Source organism: Dipodomys spectabilis, unplaced genomic scaffold, assembly GCF_019054845.1.
Source record: "Dipodomys spectabilis isolate Male_0828 unplaced genomic scaffold, ASM1905484v1 ptg000009l, whole genome shotgun sequence".
Lineage (NCBI taxonomy): Eukaryota > Metazoa > Chordata > Mammalia > Rodentia > Heteromyidae > Dipodomys > Dipodomys spectabilis.
Window position 1 is genome coordinate 12,876,516 of NW_024870686.1, and position 22,896 is coordinate 12,899,411.

Genomic DNA, 22,896 nt, shown 5'->3' on the forward strand with positions numbered 1-22,896 from the left:
AAAGCCAGAAGTGGCGCTGTGGCTCAAATGGCAGAGTGCTAGCCTTGAGCTGAAGAGCTGAGGGACAGCGCCCAGGCCCAGAGTTCAGGCCCCACGACCGGACCCAAAAAAAAAAGAAAAAGATCTTGGGGCTGGGAAGGTGGCTCAGTGGTAGAGTTCTTGCCTTGCATGCATGAGGCCCTGGGTTCGATTCCTCAGCACCACATAAGCAAAAAGAAAAAAAGGCGAAAGTGGCATTGTGGCTCAAGTGGTAGAGTGCTAGCCTTCAGCTGAAGAGCTGAGGGACAGCGCCCAGGCCCAGAGTTCAGGCTCCAGACCAGACCCCAAAAAAAAAAAACAAAAAAATGAAAAAGATCTTGGGAATGTTCAAAGGGAGAGAATGGAGCTGTACTTATTTCTGGATATATGTAATGGTAACTGCACTAAAAATTGGAAAAAAAATGTTCAGAGAAAAAAGTCTTTCATACCTGTCAAAAAAAAATCGAGAGCATACCAAGATGATGTCATAAGCTACATGGTCTGTTATTTAGAAATATAGCCATATACTGTATCATTTCTAATTAAAACAGGCCATCCAGGAAAAAAAACATATGATGTTAAACTACATCTGGTGTACAAGTATACCTTCATAAAAGACAGTTGTAATAACATTAATGTTAAGAACTATAAGATAATTACTGAGTTGGCCTTTTCATCCATTTCTAGAATGAGTATCAGAACTTCAAACTAAAGCTGGGTGTTTTCCTAAATAACTGTCATCCCTCCCAAAAAAGGGGGAGGCAAAGCTTATGTATTTCATATTGCACCTTTCCTCTTCACATGAAAATTGATCTCTTTTCTCTATCCCTAATCCCTAACCTGGATTCCACAAAAGTATTATGGTATTTTTTCTGCACCCATTAACATATGGTGTCAGAAATATTTGCTCTCCAGATTTCTGCTAACTAACTAAATGAAGACCTTGGGGGAAATGTGGGCGATGAAATATTCATTCTCATATTTGACTCAAAGATGCAAGTCCCAGCCCAGGGAGTTTTCATCTGATTACCAGGAGTCCCCAGCTCTGATGAGCACACCTCTACCTGTCAAGTGCCCTCCCTTATTCACTGCTCAGGATTGTTCAGCATTTGCCAGAGTGTGGGAGTATGCTGGGAGAACAAAGGGATACAATAAGGACCTCAGGAAGTGAGCAACCCAGCCAAATTCCCTCCTTCACCTCACAAACAGCACAAAACCTCACTGCTCCGATATTGGCTACTATTTTACATTTTTTAGATGGGAGTGTAGGAAAAAGGATCTGAGTTAGAATGTAGCTTCAATATACATGGTATCCTATCATAAATGTTTAGTATGTACACAGTGTGCTATGGGGGAAAAATACAGAAAGTCACAAATGATGCTTCGTTAGGTATACATTGCTAAGGACAATAGGGGACTCAGAGCCTTCTGCTCTAGGAAAATGGCCCTTGAGTCTAGTTGCTAATTATATGATAGCCTTAAAATTTACTGATATATGAAAGTTGATCAATAATTGTGCTTGGCAATATATTCTTAATGGAAACAGTAATATTCTGACTTTTTTTTTTGGTCGGTCATGGGGTTTGAACTCTGGGCTTGGTCACTGTCCCTCGCTCTTTCAGCTCAAGATGAATGCTCTACTGCTTGAGCCACAGCGCCACTTCTGGTTTTCTGGTGGTTAATTGGAGATAAGAGTCTTACAGACTTTCCTGCCCGGGCTGGCTTTGAACCATGATCCTCAGATCTCAGCCTCCTGAGTAGCTAGGATTACAGGTGTGAGCCACTGTGGCCCAGCTTATTCTGACTATTCTTAATCTCAGTTGTAGCCAAACTCTAAATCAACCCAGACCCCTAAGCAACTGGGATCTGTGGGCCCTGAAATCATGACAGGTCAGCTCAGTGTCTAAAGACAGATGAAGACAACAGGGCTTTCACTTAAAGACGGGGGTGTAATGTTAACAACTACAGAAACCTAAGCCTTCAATTTTCACTTAAGGTACTGGGGTTTTGAACACAGGACCTTATACTTGCTACAGTAGCATTCTGCCATTTGACTCACACCAAGTCTTTTTGCCATTTAGTTTTTCAGAGGGCCTCCTACTTTTCCCTGAACAGGCCTTGGACCATCCTTTTGTCATCACCTCGTGACTTTCTCCAAATCATTTCAAGTGTGAAGTAAAATAACATCACTCCTTTTGGATTCAAACGTCCTAGTTACTAGAGGCAAAATGGCAATATGTTTTACCTTATCTAGCGTGGACTATAATTGAGAAGAAGATTGTCTACCATGGGATAAATAGCAGGAATTTTGGTTGACAATCTAAACCTTATCTCCTTAAAAGTATTTTCTCAGTATTAGAGAATTTCATGAATGAAATAATTCTCAGTAGACATGGTGGTACACACCTGTAATCCCAGCTACTCAGGAAACAATTTCAGAAACAGCAAAGTTAATGGGAGAGCTTATCTGGGAGTCTGAAAAGGGCTGAGGGACATGTCCCAAGTGGCAGAGCACAAATTCAAAAGCTCTCAGTTCAATTCCTAGTACTACAAAAAAAAAAAGAAATGATACTTGTGTAATTTTTTTATTATATTCAGAGCTTCAATTAACTACAACGGGAGAAATATAGTCAATAAAACTTAGAAAGGCACTGGTGGCTCATGCCTATAATCCTAACTACTCAGGAAGCAAAGACCTAAGGATTGTGGTTTAAATAAAGCCACGCCAGGCAGGAAAGTCCATGAGACTCTTGTCTCCAATCAAGCGCTAGAAAACCAGAAGTGGCACTGTAGCTCAAGTGATAGAGCACTAGCCCTGAGCAAAACAGTTCAGGGACAGTGCTCATGCCCTGAGTTCAAGACCCAGGACTGGTACGCAGCCACAGGTACATGCACACACACAAAACATCTTAGAACAATCTCATAGAAAAAGTACAAGCAAATAATTACAAGAACAGAAGTACAGGTGACCTAAGGGGCCTTTGGAGCCCTCAGACTGTGATTATAGAGAAAATGTTAAGCTTGAACTGAGGACAAATGAGGGAACAGGCAGGTGCGAGCCTCTCAGATTGTTATGAACTTTGGAAAGTTTGGGAAGAAAACTCAACATATTTTAAAGAGCATGTTAACAAAAACAGAGTATGTAATGGCACAATGAAGAACACTGTGAGCTCACATTACATAAATTTTGACTTATTGAAATCTTAATACACTGCGTTTTCCACTTCACTGCATCATGGTAAACATTTTGTTACCAAACACCCCTCGGTTCATAGGTCTGCATTTGAAACCTTTGGGTTGGGCCAAAAACCAGCCATGGACCACAGAAGACCATTTCCCATCTGCCACAAGTCAAAGGCAGAGATCTGCAGAGAAAAGACAGGAACAATGGAGAAAGCTGAAGATAGTAAAGGATGAGAAAAGGCCAGTGTAAGCCACAATAAACAGCACATGCTCCAGCACACAGAAGCCCCATGGAATACACAGAGACAAAGGCATCCATCCATTGGCAGCCATGATGACCAGCTGCCTCAGTTAAGACCAGAGGCCTGGGAAGCAGCACCTGAACCAAACAACCCTCACCATGGCTAGAGTATATTCAGGTATGACTCAGGACCCAGATACAACTCAGAATACAAAACGTCCTTCAGAGAATACAGAGAACAGACCTGAAGTGTAAACCAGCCACATTCAAAATGCTGAAGAGCTGGGCACTGATGGCTCATGCCTGTAATCCTAGCTATGGAGGAGGCCGAGATCTGAGGATGGTAGTTTGAAGCCAGTCAGGGCAGGAAAGGCTATGAGACTCTTCCTGCCAACAAACTACTCAGAAAAATCCCAAGTGGTGCTGTGGCTCAAGTGGTAGAGCACTAGCCTTGAACAAAACAACACAAAAAGGGGGTGTGGGGATCTTCATACAGCTGACAAGTTAGGTATGGAGTGAGGCTGACATAATGGCTGAAGCTTTTGAATGGCAGCAGGACTTGGGAGAGAAGAACCATGTAAACCTGGTGCTCAGCACTGCAAACGGGTCCCCTCTCTCTGATACTTATCTGCCTAAGTCAGCCCTGTGTGTGGTCAGGATCTGGGAGTAAGCAGCTACCTCTTCCAAGAACAAAGATAATAACATCAGCACGCAGCTCTTCAAATGTAAAAAGCATCCTCACACCGAGAGATCACATGACAGTCCCCTTCCCTGGCCCTCCCTCCCCTCTCAGAGATGTTAAATCTGATGTTTCCAGAATAGTATTTGGTCCAAGAGTAACAATGGACGTGAAACCCAGTTCAAATGTGTAAAACATATTTTGCTGAGATGGATCGGGCTGACTTTGGAATTCCTTCTTCCATCTCCCATGTAGGTGGGACTACAGGAATGCCTCATTGTGTAACTTTTAACTCTTTTCACCCCTTTTTCCACAATAACAGACTCACCTAACATCTGGTAGCTCCAAGTATGCAGACACAACACCAAAGACACGTGGATTCAGAAGGCATACATTAATTACTCATGGAACTCCCAAATCGACTTGGTTAAGTGGGTTACTCTGGGAAGCCGAAAATAATCTTAATCTCATCTTCCTTATCTATAAAAATTGATCTCACAATAGCAAATCATCTCATATGGTTGTCTTACAGGTAAATGTGGTTTTTTGGAAGCTTCTAACTCAGATACAATTGTTAGTTGCTGTTATACTGTTAAATTTGTACGACAAGTGTATTGACAATTCTCATTTTACTGATGTGACCAAAATCCCACAACTTGATCTTCTGGTTAAGAACTTTCTAGGATGAGGGACATTTTCTAAATGTTAATGTGTTGGTATGACACATAAGTATACTTACCGAAATTCATAAAAGTGAGGTGCATTTCACTTCAGAATACATTTTTTTTTTTATTTTATTGTAAAGATGCTGTTCAGAGAGGCTAGTTACATGAGTAAGATAATGAGTACATTTCTTGTTGGACATTGTTATCCCCTCTTTTTTTTTTAAGGGGGGGGGCGTTGGTCATGGGGCCTGAACTCTGGGCTTGGGTGCTGTCCCTCAGCTCTTCAGCTCAAGGCTAGCACTCTACCACTTGAGTCACAGCACCACTTCTGGCTTTTTCTTCTTATGTGGTGCTGAGGAATCGAACCGAGGGCCTCAGGCATGCAAGGCAAGCGCTCTACCACTGAGTCACCTTCCCAGCCCCCAACCTAGCAATTTCTACAAATGTAGGTCTCTGGCCACAACCCGACCCAGGTGCAACCATCAGAGACTGAGCAATTGTCTTAAAAGCAGGCCAGGATTCCATCAGCGGCCTACAGCCCCTCAAGCCCACACATTGTGCGAACCTAAGTCATTCCTTCAATAACTTAATGGACAGCTAAATAAACAGCAACATTCTTAGTGCGCCTAGCATAGAGGTGAATCAAATGTAGCAATTTATTGTTCTTTTAGCTTCTAAACCATATTATAAATAATTTTCACAATTCTATCCAAAAGCAAGCCCTTTCTGCTCCATGGTACAAATTCACTAAACTTGGTTTGGGTTTTTTGTTTTCTTTTTTTGGTCGGTTGTAGGGCTTGAACTCAGGGCCTATACTCTGTCCCTAAGCTTCTTGGTGTTTGAGCCACAGTACCACTTGTATCCTGAGTTAAAGTTTCAGGACAATGTTGAGTCAACACAGAGAGGAATGTGTTTTTAAAAGGAAACAACTAAAACCAACCTGTTTGCACATAATACCTATCAAGTGTGTCAAGGATTGTACAGTGGGAAGGAAATGATTTGAGGTAAAAGATTTTGTGTGCTAGTTGTTTGAAAAGTATAAACAGCTCATACCAAAACTCCCTAAAAGGTAATAAAGGTAGGGCAGAATTTCAAGCTAAAATAAAGTCATTTCCTCCCAGAGTCCAATGATCATGAACAGCTCCTTGTTCAGAACCTTTGGAAGCTGCCACATCTCTTCAAAGACCACTTGGCTAAAAGGAAAACAATTTTCCATCTGAATCCTGCCAAGAACAATTGAAAGATATCGTTACGTTTGTGTAGTTACGCAAGCTGGCACTTACCTCGCACCTCCCAACCTTTACTAAACATCAACTTCCTGTACCTTTTATTTGAAAACGATTACCAATATTCAGCTTTCCATTGGCCAATAAAAGTTCTTGCACAGAAAGGCAACCTATGCGCTCATCTAACTCACTGCAGTAGCTTGAGGAAGAGCCAGTCTGAGTAAGAGTCTAATTTTAAAGTCAAAATGACATACAAGCCTCAGAAGACAGTTGGATAACCAAGTCGTCGTGGTCTTTAGAGCTAGAAGTCTTCCTGGTCTTTAGAGCTATAAGTCATGACAGACAGAGGTATAAATGTGCATTTATGAGGTAGTGTCTAGTGACAGCAACCCTCACCTGTTCAATTTCCATCTGGGATGAACCCAGCTTGTCTCACTGACTATGAGCTTCTGTGTAGCTTGAGTCAATTATTGTATTGAAAAATATTTCAGATAAATAGTCTTTATTCAACAATCAAGGTTCTAGACTACTAATCTATAAAACAGAAGACAAAGTGATTCAGATGACTATTCTTTTTTTTTTTTTTTTTGTCGGTCGTGGGGCTTGAACTCTGGGCCTGGGCGCTGTCCCTCAGCTCTTCAGCTCAAGGCGAGCACTCTACCACTTGAGCTACAGCGCCACTTCCGGTTTTCTGGTGGTTTATTAGAGATAGGAGTCTCACGGTCTCTCCTGCCCGGGCTGGCTTTGAACCGCGATCCTCAGATCTCAGCCTCCTGAGTAGCTAGGATTACAGGCGTGAGCCACCAGTGCCCGGCTAGATGACTATTCTTATGGAATTTCATTGTCTTTTTGAAAAAGCAGTGTGAAAAACTAAAAAATTTCTACAGGTAGTGGTACACACCAGTAATCCAGTACTCAAGAGACTGAAGCAGGAGGATCTCAAGTTCCAGGCTAGTCTGGGCTACATGGCAAAGATTGTATCTCGGAACAGTAAATAAAATGGAGAGAGAAGAAAAAAAAAAAAGGAAGGGAGGGGCAAAACAAAGTGGAGAAAGTATTATAATGATCTATAGCTGTTAATTCCAATTTGTGCTACTGATGTAAATGACTTACAACATGTAACATTATTTTATTTTCTGTTGTTAGAAAATAAATTATGAACCTAAACTGTCATTCAATATATACATATATCCAAAGTAGTACATGATTACGGATCTTACTTCAGCGGCAATATGTATAAGACCCTAGCAGTGACAACATATTACCTTTTTGGGGGGAGGAGGGGAGGAGTCAGATGTAGGGCTTGAACTCAGGGCACTGTCTCTGAGCATTTTTGCTCAAGGCTAGCACTCTACTACTTTGAGCCACAACTCCACTTCCAATTGTCTGATGGTTAATTGGAGATAAGAGTTTCATGGACTTTACTGCCCAGGCTGGTTTCAAACCATGATCCTCAGATGTCAGCCTCCTGTGTATCGAGGATTACAGATGTGAGCCACCAACACCTGGCTACAACATATTACTTTTACTGGCATTAAAACCAATCAAATAATAATGTCATAATGGGAGAAGAGACTGTATGGATTCAAGTCCTGGGAATTATTCCTAGTTCTTAACTTACCATAACACATATAGGCAATTAATTCTGGTCCCTAATTCCTTATATTAAAACAGAGCTCTCATGACCATTTCTGCCCAAATAGCAGGGCTCAAGTGCTAACTGAGTGAAACTGTTCTTAATTTCCAGAATCTTATCCAAAAACATATGGAATGAATAGTTCCTTTTGCCTGAAAGATGAAAGCTCAGAATTGTTTTAGTATACAAATATATAAGTAGTAACATTTTACAGTTGAAACTCAAACATGAATGTTTTGGATGAAGTTGAAGAATAAAATTCAAGCAAGGGACCTGAGCACTTTAAAATCACAGAGCATTAATAGCCACAGTGATGACTCAACTCTTAAGTGCTTTTAGAATGAGCTGATAGCAAACTGGCAGCATAATTCACAGAGTTTATAACCAAGATGAGAGTATATGCTCTGATTTTAAAAGCTACAATTCAAGTATAACAAAATATGATATGCTTTTTTCAAAATTCAAAAAAGAAAAAGAAGCAACAAAAACTGGGGTCCAAAAATAAAGTCAAATATTCTGTACAAACCCATCATTTTTAAAGGAAGAGAAAGTTATCCAGCTTCAATGTCCAGAATTCAATTCTCAACAGACAACCAGCCTATCCAAGCACCATTTCCACCAAAGCTAAGTCATGGAAATTACATGAGACACTCATTTACGAATCAGAAGAGATTTAGGACAGGAGACAAGAGGAGTATTAGCCAAGTATTGATTATTTTCTATATGCCTGTCACTGAGGCAGCCTAACCAAATGAGACAGGTACTGTCCCTAAGGTACTAGGGTACAGCGGTAATAAAGTAATTTACCTCAGGTCACACAGCAAATATGGAAATATCTCAGACATGAACCCAATTTCTGGCTAGTCCATAACATTTTTTCCAACCTATTGTTAATTATGTCTTCTAAGGTCTCATGACATCAGAGTAAACCAAGTCTAACTAAATGTTGAAAGACTTCTATTTTTATTATTATTCCCAATTCAACTTAATAAAAAAAATAAAAAAAAAAAAAACAGAAGTGAGAAGAAAAGCAATACCCAGCACTGGAGGGTAGGGAAGAGGTCTAATCATTTGTGATGAAGAAAGGCATGCTATGTAAGTAGAAAATATTTTTTCTCTTCATTATGTATCTACAAAGTTTAAATTATAAATGTTATAGTTTAGGAAGCTATAACCAGCATTTCTAACAAAAAATAGTGAAATACACAATATAAAGTGGTTTTAATGTTTTTTTCATAAAAAGAAATGGAGAGGTGTTTTTGGTCTCCATTCCCTTTTCATTGACTAAACTCGTATTTTCATATTAGAATTAAAAGAGGTAGTAAAGACTTAGTATCAGAATTTCCAACATACAGCTAGCAACACACATACTAAACTCAGAACTAAGGCCAAATTCTGACATATCTGTGCCATTCCGTCAAATAAATAAATAGGCTGATTTCACATGACGATCTAATAAAAATGAGTATCTCTTTCCTGGTAAATAGGTCCTAGCAAGTCCTTGCTCAGCCCATTGCTCCTTTCTCCAGTCCTTACTCCACTGTCAACAGGTAAGACTTCACAATCCTCACTTCAATTGAAGGCTGAGGGTTAAGTGAGTAGTAACAGTTAAGTGGGCATCCCTCGTATAACATGTCTAAGAATGTGATTACAGAATAACTACTGTATATCATATAATATATAATATATATACACATATAACTTTTTATAGTACAACTGATTTTACCAGAATTCTGGTACATACAATTCAACCAACTTGACACAGGGATGAGGGAATAGGGTGGGCTTATATTTAAATGCCACATCTTACAATGCTTATATGTGCATTAGGTTCCAGTTAAATTCCATGAAACTAGCCCTTCTTAAGAGGATATGCAGTTTCAACTTTATATCCTTAATCATTACCAAAAAGTACATAAAATAAACATAAAAGATTAATTTCTCTTTTGTCACTGAACACTGCTAAACTTCGCATGAACTGCTTATCTGAATGAGTTGGAAGGCATGTGGACTTTTCCTTCAGTATTTGTGTATGTGCAAATAACACCTGAGTTAACCATTACTAGGTTTCAAAGCTAGCCTGGACAGAAATGTCTATAGAGACTTTTTACCTCCAATTAAGTGCCAAATAAGCTGAAGGGAGCTGTGGCTCCATTGGAAGAGTACTAGCCTTGAGCACAAAAAGCTCAGGGACAGTACACAGGCCCAGAGATTAAGCTGTAGGACCAGAAAAAATAATAATAATAAAGGATAGAGGGCAGGCCAACAACAGTCAAGATTTAATGAATCCTAAGACAAACATTTATATGTTTATTTACATCAGCTATATTTATATGCATGTATAGAATGATCACAATGAACTATTCTATAGAAATAATCTACACAACTAAAAAAGCATATATATTCTGTATTTGCTGAATAAAGTATTCTCTGCACATCAATTAATATAGCTGACAGTGTCATTAAGATTTATACATTACTAATCTATCTACCTGCTCTATCAATTTACTGAGAAAGTAATGAGTAAGAGCCAATAATTCTTGTGAAACTTTTTGATTTCAAAGGTTTAAAAGGGATTTCCTTTTCATTCCCTTTTCTTCTTCTTTTTGCAGGTCCTGAGGCTTGAACTCAGGACATGGGTGTGTCTGTACTTTTTTTGCTTAAGGCTAGCATTCTACCATTTGAGCCATAGCTCCACTTCAGGCTTCTTTGGTACTTATTTGGAGGCAAGAGTCTCACAAACTTTTTGAATGCACTGGCTTCAAACCTGGATCTTCATATCTCAGCCTTATGAGTAGCTCAAATTACAGGCATGAGCCAAGGAAGCCCTCTTTAAATATGTTCCAGTTTTGATTCAGATATCAAAGTTGTTATTGGTATCTACAAGTAGCCTAAATTCCTTATGTTTGTTTGGGGCAGGGATGTCGGTGTATCCATGACAATGGCTTTAACTTAAGGCCTTGTCTCCTTGGCTTTGTCTCTCAAGGCTCTGCCACTTAAGCCACAGTTCGGGCTTTTTGCTAATTGAAGAGTCTTTTGGATTTATCAGCCTCAGCCGGCTTTGAATCATGATCCTCAGCTCTCAATCTCCTGAATAGCTAGGATTTCAGGTGTGAGCCACCAGCACCCTACATAAGTTACTTACTTTAATGTAATGATTGCTATGTCTTCCTAAAAAAACTAATATTCTTTTCATTATGAAATGGCCTTTATGTCTAGTAATATTTTATCTTGAAGACTACTTTGATAATAAAGCTGTCATTTCATTCTTTTATTTTTTTTAAAGTATATGTTCACCTCTTCTTCCTATTTTTTCTGTTCAGTATGGACATAGACCAGAAGAACTCCTTTCTGAATGTCCACCAGAGACACAGAATCACCAAATGGGTTTAGTAATTTTAATTGGCTGACCTGAAAACTTAGAGACTAAGTTTCTTTTCTTCTGTATCAAAGTTGCAATTTACTTTCAATATCCAAATATCTACATTTAAAAGACTGAGGGGAGAGTAATATAATAGTTTAGAAACCCTTGGTGAGACCTTGAAAACTTCCTTGTTCCTACCCTTTTCTTCCTTTTGGCTGTGCTGGCTCTGTGAGAGGCTCCCCAGGCTGTCCTACCACTCAGCATGAACTTGGTACACAACCTCAGACACAACTTTGCCATCCGGAAGTCATTTCCATTGCAACCTCTTTGACCCTTTCTAGCTACTTTAAGAAACTTATGGCCACACACTTCATCGTTTACTGCTCAGGAAGATTCTAGTAAAAATCTACTCAAGCAATGAGAACATTGGGAGAGAAACTTCAAGTGACTTTAAATCTTTTTAAACTTCCAAATGAAATAATGTTTCTAAGTTACAATGGAGGCAAAATGTGCTTTTCTTCCTTTTATTCACATTGCTAATATGTATATATGAACATTCTCAATTTAGCTGTATGGTAGTGTAAGCGAGGCTGAAATGCATTGTATCGTTAAGTAAATACGTATTTATTACTCTTCAATATGGAGCTCAAACAATAGTCTGAGGAAAAATTACTAGCTTTAATGAACACATTAAGCTACTCTGTAAATCAAAGATTTATGTGCCAGGCATAAGTGGCTCATGCTCACACTTGTAATCCCAACTACTGAGACAGCTTAAGACTTGGAAGATCATCAATCCTCCAGCTCACCAGCAAAATTCCAGCCCAGAGGCATGGCTCAAGTGCCAGGCATGAGCAAGAAAGCCAAAAGAATGAGGCCCAATTGGAAGCAGAAGGAGCAAGGCCAGGAGCAAAAGAAAATACATAAATGTATACTTTCAAAGTGTTTGAAAGCTAGTAAATGGAGCAACCATTCATTCTTATTCACCCTCCATTGTTGAGCTAACCTTATAGTTGATTGTATTTATCTACATTAACAGTGCCCCACCCCAAATGGAAAAATATTTTTTCTTCATCTTGGGCCAAGTGAGCAAGTACCACCATGGAAAACTGCCCATGTGAAAGGGCAGTTACTCCTCATTTCAAAAGCACTGAAGTTCATTTTTAAAAATTAACGATTGGGATGGGAATGTGGCTTGGTGGTAGAGTCTTGCCTAGCATGCATGAAGCCCTGAGTTCTATTCCTCAGTACCTCATAAACAGAAAAAGCTAGAAGTGGAGCTGTGGCTCAAGTGGTAGAGTGCTAGCCTTGAGCAAAAGAAGCTCAGAAACAGTGCCCAGGTACTCAGTTCAAGCCCTAGAACTGGTAATAATAATAATAATAGTAATAATAGTAATTTTTATTATCATCATCAGGGTAATCTTTTCTAAAACTTGGCTCAGAAATAATTTTTAGAAAAAGAAATCACAGGCTGGGAAGGTAGCTCAGTGGTAGAGTGCTTGCCTCGCATGCATGAAGCCCTGGGTTCGATTCCTCAACACCACATAAACAGAAAAGGCTGGAAGTGGTGCTGTGGCTCAAGTAGTAGAGCACTAGCCTTGAGCTGAAGAGCTCAGGGACAGAGCCCAGGCCCAGAGTTCAAGCCCCAGGACCAGAAGAAAAAAGAAAAAGAAAAAGAAGTCACAAGCAGAATTCCACTCCTGTTTATTCCAAAGCGTCCTGAGACAAGCGTGGAGACCTCTAGTCAAAAATGTTTCAAAAACATTTCAGGCTGGCTGAGGTCTCACCACCGCACTTCATCCCTCTTTCCATACAGGGTGGGCTCACTCATCCTCCATCACTAGTGCTTACTTCCTCTGGAAGCCAGAGTCACCACTATACAAGCACCTGCCAGCGAAGTGGTCACTGCCTCCTTGGCCCATCTGCCTCCAGAGAAAGGTTGGAACCTTGTGTAAGTGTCCTGGATACAGCCTCGTCCTCACAGCTCAGACTCACTCAGTCATCCTATGGCTTGCTTCTGAGGTAGAGGGAAATAAAGGGACTTTATAGCAGACACACTTAAAAAGACATATTCCTTTAAGTGAGAGGAGAAAAAAAAAAATCCAGGTGTACTCAAGCTTCCACAGTAGAGAAAAATAGCTCAGGTTTGAAAAGTCAGGAAGGCTTTTTGTTCCCTTCAGCAAACAGTTTAGTTTGTGAATAACAAGTCTGTGAATAGCATTGGACAAATCCTAACTTAGAAGAAAAACACCTTAAACTACTGGACATCCAGGGGGGAAAAAAATCCTATCAATGATTCAGTATGAAACTGTAATATTTTTTAAAGAATCTAAAAAAATAACATTGCAAATGAACAGTTGGATAAATAGATTTGTATCCAAATCTTAAAGACTTCCAAGTCTTGGGCTGTCAAACTTTGAATAAGACAGCAGTTTGTTGGTACATACATGTTTTCAGCTGTTTACTTGAGGTCAGCAGCTTGTGGTTCATGCCTGTAATCTTAGCTACTCAGAGGCTGACATCTTACCATCATGGTTTGAAGCCAGCCTGAGCAGAAAGGGCCATGAAATTCTTATCTCCAACTCACTGGCAAATAGCTAGAAGTGAAGATGTGGCTCAAGTGATAGAGGGCCAGACTTGCAGAAAAAAGTCAAATGAAGAGTTCAAAGTCCCGATTTCAAGCCCCAGTACCAGCACAAAAAAAAAAGAAATTTACCTCAATAAGGGAAAACAATCAAGATATTCTCCAAGTAGCCAGAATGCTTGCTAATAGTCATTTGGCCTATCACTTTTTTGTTACATTTTGTCATGGGTCCAAATCACTTAGAGGCTAAAACTTTTTGGTTTCTTTTTTTCCTGGGCACTGTCCTTAACCTTTTTGCTCAAGGCACAATCACTTTGAGTCTCAGCTCTATTTCCAGTTCTGGGGCAGTTAATTGAAGATGAGTCTGGTGGACTTTCCTGCCCAGGCTAGCTTTGAAACATGATACTCAGATCACAACCTCCGGAGTAGCTAGGACTGCAGGCTTGAGCCACCAGCCTCCAGCTCAGAGGCCAAATCTTACAAGACCTGTTCTCTTATTAGTCCGCACAGCATGGGTGCATACTACCTGCAATCTACAGAATTCTCTAGATTATCACTTTTTAACCAAACCTGGTGGCACATTAACTACGGCTTTGAAAAAATGTGATGGACTAAGGATAAGGACTTTGTCTCCTTCCAAAGCATTTACACTCCTACAAATACAAGTATTTGATTTGTGGTCACTTGGACTTTTTGCAATCACAGTTTTACCTCTTTGGATATTCTAATGATGTCAGCTAAAACTTTCTGCAAAGACAGAATCTGAATTTTTAACCATAGGCTCCTCGAATGGTTCAGAACAAGTACAACATATTCAAAAGCACAATGGGGGGGCTGGGAAGGTGGCTCAGTGGTAGAGAACTTGCCTTGCATGCCTGAGGCCCTGGGTTCGATTCCTCAGCACCACATAAGCAAAAAGAAAAAAGCCGGAAGTGGCACTGTGGCTCAAGTGGTAGAGCACTAGCCTTGAGCTGAAGAGCTGAGGGACAGCGCCCAGGCCCAGAGTTCAGGCCCCATGACCGGACCCAAAAAAACAAACAAACAAAAGCACAATGGGCTATTACAGCCATCTTAAATAGTACAACCCACAAGTTGAAAGGCTTCTCCTGGAGCACCAGAAAGCAGAGTTTTACGTGGACTCTCCAATGGTGAGCAAAATATGTTAGTGGGGTCACTGGCCAATGGTAACAGCAAGGCAGGGAAATGAGTAGGATTTCAATGCAACCTATCAAATTCTCAGTTTTACAGTTGGTGGAGGGTAGGTGTATCAAGATTAGCAGTATCACAGTCTATATATAGCACATTCACTTTTTGCAATAAGTTCAGGGCTTCCAGGGAGGGAAAAACATCTAACCATGGGTAACCTATAGTGTCAAGAGTCTTCCGGCCCAAAATAACACCAAGTGAGCCTCTCTCCAAAACTTTATGCTTTGATTTCAAAGAATATTTTTCCTAATAGTATACACCACACATAGCAATTCCTCAACAGATGGAAAGGCTACTCTAGAATACACAGGTTGTAATGGATTTGGAAAGTATCTAATTCAGCCAGTGCCTCATAGCTATAAACCTAGTTACTCAGGAGGCTGAGATCTGAGGATCACAGTTCAAAACTAGCCTTGAAAGGAAAATCTGTGAGAGCCTTATCTCCCATTAACCATCAAAAAACACAGAAGTACAACTGTGGCTCAAGTGGTAGAGCAGCAGCTCTGAGGAAAAAGAACTCAAGGAGAGCATCAAGGCTCTGAGTTCAAGCTCCAGGACCAGCACACTAATCATAATAATTATAATCTAATTCAGAATTTGGGAATGAACTCTTTTTTAAAGTCTTCTACTACAGTCACATAGTTTTTAAATCATGACTAAAGTTTTCTTTTTAATTTTTGAGAAAAATTCAACACATTCAAGAGCATAGAAGTATAAAATGTCTGTAAGTCAACACTACTATTAATAGGGCAAGGAAAAATGGGTAAAATATCTCCAATATGAATGAAAAATGTCTACTAAAAATCAATAAAAGGCCTTTTTTGGGGGGCGGAGGAGTCCTGGAGCTTGAACTCTGAGCCTGAGCATTGTCCCTGAGCTTCTTTTGCTCAAAGAAAGCACTCTACCACTTGACCCACAGCACCACTTCCAGCTTTTTTGAGTAGTTCATTGGAGATAAGGCTCTTATGGAGACTGGGAAGGTGGCTCAGTGGTAGATGGCATGAGACCTTGGGTTCGATTCCTCAGCACCATATAAGCAGAAAAAGCCAGAAGTGGCACCATGGCTCAAGTGGTAGAGCACTAGCCTTGAGCTGAAGAGCTGAGGGACAGAGTCCAGCCCCAAGTTCAGGCCCCACAACCAACCAAAAAACAAAATGAGTCTCAAGGAGTCTCCTGCCTGGTATGGCTTCAAATCATGGTCCTCAGATCTCAGCCTCCTAAGTAGCTAGGATTACAGGCATGAGCCACCAGCCTCCAGATGAGATTATTTTTTAAGGGTACTAGGATTTGAACTCAGGGCCTCTAAGCGGGTTGCTGTTCCCACTGGAGGCAAGCCTCCGGCCTTGATTTTTGCTCATTGTTAAGATAGGGTCTCCCTTCTCAGCATATGCCTGGGTGAAATCTACCTCTGTTAGGCTGCCAGGTAGCAGTATACACAGGCTTACATCTCTTGTCCGCTTTTTCAGCAAGAGGTGTTTTTTTTGTTTTGTTTTGTTTTTTTTCCCCCCCATCTGGGCAGTATCAGACCTGGATCTCAATAATCTCAGCCTCTTAAATAGCTAGGCTTACAGCTATGACCCACCAGCACCCAGCTATAAACAGTTTTTATGAATACTAGAAACATGCTAATATCCCAAAAGAAAAATCTGGCACTCTTAAAAAAAAAAATAATGCCAAACAAAAATGGACTTTTATTTTTTGTGTCCAACATCACTTATAATCAGAGAAATCAAAGTTTAAATACTGAAATAGCATTGTTCCACTCTAAAACTGGCAGGAATACTTCCTCTTAAAAATAATCATCCATGTTAACAAGAATATAACAACATAGAACACACTCTCAGAATACTGGTAGGCATACTTTGGTTAAACTTTAAGAAAGCAAATGGTCACTAAGTCTCAGTAAACCTTTGAGCCATCTACTATGTTCCTAAGGAAATACACCCTGCACACTGGTTCAATAGTATATTTAGTAGCAGTAATCTGAAATAAAAAGATCAGATGAAATACAATTATTAAATTTACAGATCTATAGAATGTCATGTCTGAGGGGTGAGGACACCTTTAATGGTCAAGGACCATTTGGATATTTATAATATCATTTGTGTATCATACAAAATTACCAATACAGGTAGATGACTATAAGCAGCTGATGAGATACTTGTTTGTTCTCATGTCCCAAATGATTTCAGATCAGATTTTTGAAGATTTATTGTCACTGAAAACTTTTTTTTTTTTTTTTTGGTCAGTGGTGGGGCTTGAACTCTGGGCTTGGGCGCTGTTCCTGCACACTCTTCAGCTCAAGGCCAGCGCTCTACCATTTGAGCTACAGAGCCACTTCCAGTTTTCTAGTGGTTCAGGCCCACGACAAGACAGAAAGACAGAAAGACAGAAAGACAGAAAGAAAGAAAGAAAGAAAGAAAGAAAGAAAGAAAGAAAGAAAGAAAGAAAGAAAGAAAGAAAGAAAGAAAGAAAGAAAGAAAGAAAGAAGGAAAGAAAGAAAAAAGAGAGAGTGAGGGAGGGAGGAAAGGAGGGAGAAAGGAAGGAAGGAAAGAAAGAAAGAAGGAAAGAAAAAAAGGAAGGAAGGAGAGGGAAAGAGAAAGAAAAAAGAGAGAGAAAGGGAAGCAGGGAAAGAAGGAAAGAGAAAAAGATTTTAGCTAACTTTGGAATAGGATTAACTCTTATTTTTCTGAATATACCACAATTTTAGTATCAAGGGTACATTACTTTTAAAAGCATAACAAATACGTTTAATAGAAGAAACTATTTAAGTGGTATGCTTCCTTTTTTTTTTTTTTGGTCCAGTCGTGGGGTCTGAACTCTGGGCCTGGGCACTATCCCTCAGCTCTTCAGCTCAAGGCTAGTGCTCTAACCACTTGAGCCACAGCACCACTTCCGGCTTTTTTCTTTTTGCTTATGTGGTGCTGAGGAATCGAACCCAGGGCCTCAGGCATGCAAGGCAAGTGCTTTAACCACTGAGCCACCTTCTCAGCCCCTCCAGCTTTTTTCTTTTTGCTTATGTGGTGCTGAGGAATCAAACCCAGGGCCTCATTCATACAAGGCAAGCGCTCTACCACTGAGCCACCTTCCCAGCTCCATGGTGTGCTTCTTTAATGCTTAAGTTTCATTTCCAAGGAATTTGGAGGCCTTTATCCAGAATTTCATTAATCCTACAAAACACTCCAAAAATTCACCTTGAATTACTGACCTTTAATTAAAGGTCACAGACCTCTGACAACACTCTTATCTCCATATTAACCCAGTTTTGTGACAATCCTAGGTCTTAACCTCAGGGTCTAGGCATGGTCCTTGAGCTTTCTTGCCCAAGGCTAGTGCTCTACCATTAGAGCCACAGCTCCACTGAAGGCCTTGTCATTAACTGGAGATAAAAGTCTAACACTTTCCAGCCCAGATTAGCCTTGAATTTTGATCCTCAGATCTCAGTCTCCTGAGTACCTAGGATTACAGGCCGGAGCCACCAGTGCCCAGCTGGCTTGGTAAGTTTTATAGGCTGAAGAAGTTACCACTGCTAGGGCCTTCTACATAGTGCTGCTTTAGTGAGATCACTATCATGTAATTATATATATATATATATATATGTTTAAATGACATCATTTAGGATTATAGTTTATTATTTTTTCCATTTTCTAACCACAGAACATAAAACCGAATGTTTAATCTAAGCCGTTGACATTAGTAGCACAAATGGTAAACCTAGTTTAAAAGAACGTGAAGAAGGGGGAAGTGGTGGAGCTATGCTTCAGTGGTAGACCAGGTGTTTGGCATAAGGAAGGTCTGGGGCTAGACTCACAGTGAGCCAGAAAGAAGTAGGAAAAATCGGTGCCAATTACTAAAATAACTTATTTTAAACTAAAGTCAATTCCCGATATTTTTGTTTGCTTGTTTTTGTTTTTCAGTAAGAAAATAGTTCTTTGGGAGTAGATGGTGTGTAACTTTCCTTAGGCAATATAAAATGTTAAAGAAGCACTTTCTGTACCGCAAAGCACTGCCCAAGTATTTTTAAATGGTGCTGCATTTCCTGTATTTACCATCCTTGGAAATAGGCTCTCACAGAACTGCAGTTGAGGTTATGCAATTGCTATAAAAGTTACCCGTGCACTGTTATCTGGGTGTATTCAGACTCCTCAAAGAGGTCACCGGATCAGGGAGCAAGGACTCTCGCTTCATTTTTTAATTTTTAATTTCCCCTCCCTCCTCCGTTCCCCCTCCCAAGGAAGCCACACCCCCACCCTCCCCTTCTCCCTTCCCCTTCCCTCCCCCCTCCCCCCACCCCCCGCCCCTCACCTGCCACCCCCAGCGCAGAGATTTCTTTCCTAGGATGGTTGAATTCCAATTACCTGGCCAAACACGAAAGCTTTCTTCCCGGCTGTTCTGCTTAAAACTTGTTTTATTCAAAACAAACAAAACACACTGGATTTCCTTAGAACTGAGACAACTTAAAATGGCACGATTATCTACAACTAAGCAGCCTGGGGGGGGGGGGGGGGAGGAATAAGATTAACCTTTTATTCTCAAGTAAATAATTACAAGTCAAAAAACAAAATAATCTAGCAGAAAAGTCTCCTTACGGGTCCGAAAGACTTATCTAAAGTAAACACCGGAGGGCACTGATCACGACCCAGCAGTCAGTAAGGTGACCTTAGGAGTAGATTTTCTTGAAAGCTCGGAAAAGTACCCGCGGGAAGCAGAGGGGCACAGCGAGCGGACCTCCGGGGGTCCGCGACGCCTTTCCACCCGGTTCCAGCGCTGCTCACTGAGGCTGCGAAGGAGCTGCAGCCACCCGACCTGGGCGCGGGCCGAGGCGGCCGGCAGGGCCGGGCGGCCCGGCAGGGTGCGGGGCTCGGTGGGCCCCTGCGGGCCGTGTGGCGTGCCGGTCACCGGAAGGCCAGCGGTCACTTTCAAGGTGACAGCTCCCACAGCCCCGCACCCGTGCCTCCCGCAGCGGCCGCGCCAACCCCACGTGCCCGCGCTGCCTTCCCCACCAACGCCAGCATCCGGACCCCGACACACCGTCCCTCCCCTGCGCCCCGCAAGCTCGCCCCGCCATCCACGGCACTCACCGCGTCCTTCCCGGGGCCCCCTCTCCCGGCGAGGCTCAGGAATCCACTGGACGCTCGCCCGCGGCGCCGCCGGGCCCTCCGGGAAGACGGGGTGCACGGGCACCGAGAGGCGCTCTCCCGACCCGGGCGTCCTGGGCACCTGGCGGGGAGCGGCCCCCAGCCCACCCGGGAGGCCGGCGGGGCGACGCGTGCCCCGGGGAACGCGCGGCTCGGCCCCGACCCCCGCCTGCACCCCCGCGGCCGCGGCAGCCCAGCGGGAACCCGGCCTCGGGGAGCCTCGCCCGCCGCGCCTCGCCCTCCGCGCCTCCCCGCCGCCCAGGGGCGGAGCCAGGGCGGAGAGTTCAGGGAAACTTGGAAAGGGAGACGCTGGGCCGCGGGTCCCCTCACCCCGGCCTCGGGCGGCGGCTGCTCCAGGACCGATCTCCCCCTCCCCCCCCCCCCCCCCCGTATATCACCGCGGGACAAAGACCAGACGGCGTCCGAGGGGGGCTGCAACCCTCCAGAAACTTGAAAGACGCACCCGGCGGTACCTGGGGACGGCATCTGCGCTCCGCTCGGCCGGCGTGGCGGGATCTGCGCCTCCGTCCCAATCGCCCAGCTCCCAGCGCTCCCGGGCTAAATGCCGACCCGCCCCACGCCCCGGGCATCGGCCCTGGACCGCGCTGCACCTGTTGCCACACGCGACGCCCAGCTCCCCCGTGCTGCCTGCGCACCTGGCTGAACCGCGCGGCTCCAGAACACACCAGGTCCCCGCGCCGGCGACCCGAGCTCCCCAGTGGCCCGGGGCGGGGAGGAGGGGCAGGGGGGCTGGGGGAGCAGACGGGGGCAGGCCAGGCTCTATTGATCCTGTGCCTCCACCTGCCTGTCGTCGGGCCTCAGGTATTTTCCCTCTGAGCTCTCTAGGAGGTGGGAAGACAGCTGAATCATCAGGGTCGAGAGTTGGAAGGAACCAGAAGTGATTGTTCTCTTTATGGGTTTATTAGCCAGCACCTTGCAAGTTTAAAGAAAGGAGCATTCCTGATGTTAATCTTCAGATCAAAAATGGAAAGGAGAGACTCCCCCGCCCCACTTTCCTCTAAACACAAAGTCGCTGCTCTTAGCCAAAACTGTCTTTTATGGACCACAACATATTTTTTTTTTTCCTTCTGAAAGGCCTATTTCCAGAGCAAAACATTTCTGAACATATTGTTCCAGGAGAGGTTTAACGTGACCGAATCAATAAATCCCAACCAGAGACCTAAAATTTAAAGTAATGGTAGTAATAATAATTTTTCATTACCTGGCTTGGGTTTGCTAAAACCAATTTAAGTAAGCTTTTTCTAAGGGGGTGGGGAGAAGAAACGTCTATATCAAGAGTACTAAATGAACAGATGTTTTGCCATTTGAAGTTGTAAAGCCATTTCACAGGTACAGTGGCCATTATTTCTTCACAATGAGGTCCAGGTATATATAGGTCAGATTATTATCTCAATTATTCAGAGTAGGGAAATTAAAGCCCAGAAAGGTCAAAGTGGCTTGCAGCACAACGTCACACAACTAGTGTGAGACAAGGCAGGTGTAAACCCAGCAAGCCTAACTCCAATCTCCTGTTTTCCCATCTAATTATAACACCTCTTACACGCTTTTGAAGTCTCTGTGGTGGACAGGAAATTAAGGCGCTCGATGACTTTAGGAAAAGGTATGTGATTAATTTTACAAATAAACAGCATTGAACACTATTGGGCAATTCTCCCTTCTGCAAACACACACGCAAATAAAACAAAAGCCCTGAGATGTTTCTGTAAGCCACAAGACAATTATGCTAATTAGCAATATGCCTCTTCCCTAGGCAGAATATTCCTCTCATTGAACATATTATTTAATCTTTATAACCTCCAGGTGACCCAGATAATTTGAGTCCAACCCTCCACAGTGTAGATAGAATCTTTTTTACTTGTTTTTTTTTTTATGGGATAGATTCATAAAAGATAACTATAACAAAAAAAGTTAGGTCATTATAGCCATTTCTGTGGGCATTGGGAAATCTGAAGCTTCTAAACATATCCATATAAAAGGAGAAGTTATCTTCTGGGAGCATCATCAGATCATCAGGGACCCTGTCACAGTAAATATCCCTGAAATGGGGTCTACTGGCTTTCCTTTCCATCTTAGTTCTGGGCATGCTGCCATGTTCCTGATCTCTGAATTCAATGCTGACTAGCTATACACTCTAGGAACTATGTTAAAGATCAGATAATAACCTCAACATAATTTTGGGGTCCTTTGTCTTTTTTTTAAAAAAAGAATATTTTTCCCTCTGAGAAAAATGCAAATTAAAAACTATATTGAAAAGCTGTGGGGCTAGGAAGGTGGCTCAGTGGTAAAGTTCTTGCCTTGCATGCATGAGGCCGTGGGTTCAATTCCTCAGCACCACATAAGCAGAAAAAAAAAAAAGCCAGAAGTGGAGCTGTGGCTCAAGTGGTAGAGTGCTAGCCTTGAGCTGAGGGACAGCACCCAGGCCTAGAGTTCAGGACCCATGACTGGACCAAAAAAAAAAAAAAAAAAAGCTGTGGGCTAGGATGTAGCTCAGTACAAAGTGCTTGCCTAGCAAGTCCAACAGCCTGGGTTTGATCCTCAGTACTAAAAAAGAAAAGATAAAAAAAAAAATTTTAAGAAAAGCTATTTTTTTCACTTGTATTGTCAAAGATCAGAAAGTTTGATAAACAATGTTTGCTTGCCAAAGTGTGGACAGTCATAACACAGATATGAAGGCAAAACCTACAGACTTCCTGGAGGGCAATTCATAATACCTACAAGAATTATGAGCATAGCCAGGCACCAATGGCTCATGCCTGTAATCCTAGCTACTCAGGAGGCTGAGATCTGAGGGTCACGGTTCAAAGCCAGCCCCGGCAGGAAAAGTCTGTGAGACTCTTATTTCCAATAAACCACTCAGAAAACCTGAAGTGATGCTGAGGCTCAAGTGGTAGAGCACTAACCTTGAGCTGAAGAGCTGAGGGACAGTGCCCAGGCC

At 42.2% G+C, this 22,896-nt stretch overlaps 1 protein-coding gene across 2 annotated transcripts in view; it reads right to left on the minus strand.

Annotated features, from left to right (window-relative positions):
- Mtus1 (microtubule associated scaffold protein 1) overlaps nucleotides 1-20,048 on the minus strand; it is a 167,450-nt gene extending 147,402 nt beyond the window's left edge. Inside the window, exon 1 of one of the 2 annotated variants that reach the window (XM_042701021.1) lies at nucleotides 19,884-20,048. The gene's annotated coding sequence lies outside the window, so the exon portion shown is untranslated. The remainder of the gene's footprint in view (nucleotides 1-19,883) is intronic. The other variant, XM_042701029.1, reaches the window with a different exon arrangement.
- Nucleotides 20,049-22,896: the final 2,848 nt, after the last annotated feature.